Below are 3,127 nucleotides of genomic sequence, written 5' to 3' on the forward strand. Positions count from 1 at the left end.
ATTACACATGTATGAACAAAAAATTTTATTATAAATTTTAATTTTGTTGTATTTTTATTACAAAAGTAATTTTTTTTAATCGAAAAGGCAACCTTTTTATTAGTTGCATATTTTGAATATTAGACAACACTTGTATGGTTGCATATCCAAAAGAAAAAGCAACACTTGTATAGGTTGCATATCTGAAAGAAAAAGCAACACTTGTATAGGTTGCATATCTGAAAGAAAAAGCAACACTTGTATAGGTTGCATATCTGAAAGAAAAAGCAACACTTGTATAGGTTGCATATTCAAAAGAAAAGGCAATGCTTTAAAAGGTTGCATATTCAAAACTAATAGGCAACACTTTAAAGTATTGCAAATTCCAACTTATAAGCAACACGTAAAAGAGTTGCATTTTATTGCAAATAGGCAACACTTTTTAGTAGTGGCCAAAATAGGAGAGAAGAGACAACACTGCAAAAGTGTTGTCTCAAACACAACTTTGAAGTGTTGTTATTTTTCAACAAAAGGCAACACTTACCAAGTGTTGCTCTCAAAAGCGTTGCTTTTGAAACAAAAAAGTGTTGCCTTGATCTAAGGCAATGGCTGCATATGCAACGCTAACCAAAAACGTTGTCTTAGACCCAAAAGTGTTGCCATTGATCAAAAGCAGCTTTTTGTCAGCCTTTAGGCAACACTTTTTAAATGTTGCCTCAACCTGAAAATGTTGTAGTGGGGTTTGTTACTTGTGACAATCAAATTTTTGCATGAGAGGATTATTTGTTGGTTTAGAAACTATACTTGCAACGAGATTTCATTCGTGAAATTCTATACCATCAAAAATTCACTCATCAAGGCAGCCCATGATTTAGTTTTCTTGCTTTTATTGCTTTAATGTGAATAATCAATGGTTGCCTGGCATGAATTAAAGCTCTCTAATGAGTGGATAATTTATATGCTTTTTGGCATTGTTTTTAGGTATTTTTAGGGTGAGCTAGCTACGTTTAGGGATGTTTTTATTAGTTTTTATGCTAAATTCACATTTTTGGACTTTACTATGAGTTTTTGTGTTTTATTGTAATTTCAGGTATTTTCTGGCTGAAATTGAGGGACCTGAGCAAAACTCTGATAAGAAGGCTGACAAAGGACTGCTGATGTTGTTGGATTCTAACCTCCCTGCACTCGGAATGGATTTTCTGGAGATACCGAACTCCAAATGGCACGCTCTCAATGGCGTTGGAAAGTAGACATCCAGAGATTTCCAGCAATATATAATAGTCCATACTTTATTCGTGATTAGATGACGTAAACTGGCATTCAACTCTAGTTCCATGCTGCATTCTGGAGTCAAACGCCAGAAACACGTCACGAACCAGAGTTGAACGCCAAAAACACGTTACAACTTTGCGTTCAACTCCAAAAGAAGCCTCTGCACGTGTAAAGCTCAAGCTCAGCCCAAGCACACACCAAGTGGGCCTCAGAGGTGGATTTCTGCATCAATTACTTACTTCTGTAAACCCTAGTAGCTAGTCTAGTATAAATAGGACATTTTACTATTGTATTAGAGATCTTTGGTCTCAGTTTTATTCTATTATTCATCTTAGGAGACTATTGATCACGTTTATGGGGGCTGGCCATTCGGCCATGCCTGGACCACTATCACTTATGTATTATCAACGGTGGAGTTTCTACACACCATAGATTAAGGGTGTGGAGCTCTACTATACCTCAAGTTTTAATGAAATTACTACTATTTTCTATTCAATTCAGTTTATTCGTTGCACTTCACCATGACGAATGTGATGATCCGTGACACTCATCATCATTCTCACCTATGAACGCGTGACTGACAACCACCCCCCGTTCTACCTTAGACCGAGCATATATCTCTTGGATTCCTTAATCAGAGTTTTCGTGGTATAAGCTAGAATTGATGGCGGCATTTGAGAATCCGGAAAGTCTAAACCTTATGTGTGGTATTCTGAGTAGGATTCAGGGATTGAATGACTGTGACAAGCTTCAAACTCGCGATTGTTGGGCGTGATGACAAACGCAAAAGAATCAATGGATTCTATTCCAACACGATTGAGAACCGACAGATGATTAGCCGTGCTGTGACAGAGCAATTGGACCTTTTTCACTGAGAGGATGGGATGTAGCCATTGAGAACAATGATGCCCTACATACAGCTTACCATGGAAAGGAGTAAAAAGGATTGGATGAAGGCAGTAGGAAAGCAGAGTTTCATATATCCTAAAGCTGGCTGGCCATTAAGCCATGTCCAACCCCTGGATTGGAGCTTTAAGCTAACATTGAAAGATTCCTGGAATTCTTATTAAAAATTTTGAATTTCTTATTTTCTTTTTCCCAAAAAAAATTTCGAAAAAAATACAAAATAAAATCCAAAAAAATTATAAAATCATAAAATCAAAAAATATTTTGTGTTTCTTGTTTGAGTCTAGTGTCATGTTTTAAGTTTGGTGTCAATTGCATATTCATCTTGTTCTTGCATTTTTCGAAAATTCATGCATTCATAGTGTTCTTCATGATCTTCAAGTTGTTCTTGGTAAGTCTTCTTATTTGATCCTTAAATTTTCTTATTTTGTGTTTTTTTGTTGTTTTTCATGTGAATTTTTGCATTCATATACAATGTCTAAGCATAAAAGATCTATAAGTTTGGTGTCTTGCATGTTTTCTTTGCATAAAAATTTTTTCAAAAATATGTTCTTGATGTTCATCATGATCTTCAAAGTGTTCTTGGTGTTCATCTTGATATTCATAGTGTTCTTGCATGCATCATGTGTTTTGATTCATAATTTTCATGTTGTGAGTCATGTTGTGAGTCATTTTTATCTCTCATCATTAAAAATTCAAAATATATATATATCTTTTCCTTTTTTCTCTCAAAATTTCAAAAATTTAAGTTGACTTAGTCAAAAAAATTTTTAAAATTAGTTGTTTCTTGTAAGTCAAGTCAAATTTTCAATTTTAAAAATTCTATCTTTTCAAAATCTTTTTCAAAAATCAAATCAAAATCTTTTCAAATATTCTTAAAATTTATTTCCAAAATCTTTTTCTTATCTTTATTTCAAAATTTCGAAAACTTTACTAACAATTAATGTGATTGATTAAAAAATTTGAAGTT

This window comes from Arachis duranensis, chromosome 9 (genome assembly GCF_000817695.3).
Source record: "Arachis duranensis cultivar V14167 chromosome 9, aradu.V14167.gnm2.J7QH, whole genome shotgun sequence".
NCBI classification, from domain to species: Eukaryota; Viridiplantae; Streptophyta; class Magnoliopsida; order Fabales; family Fabaceae; genus Arachis; species Arachis duranensis.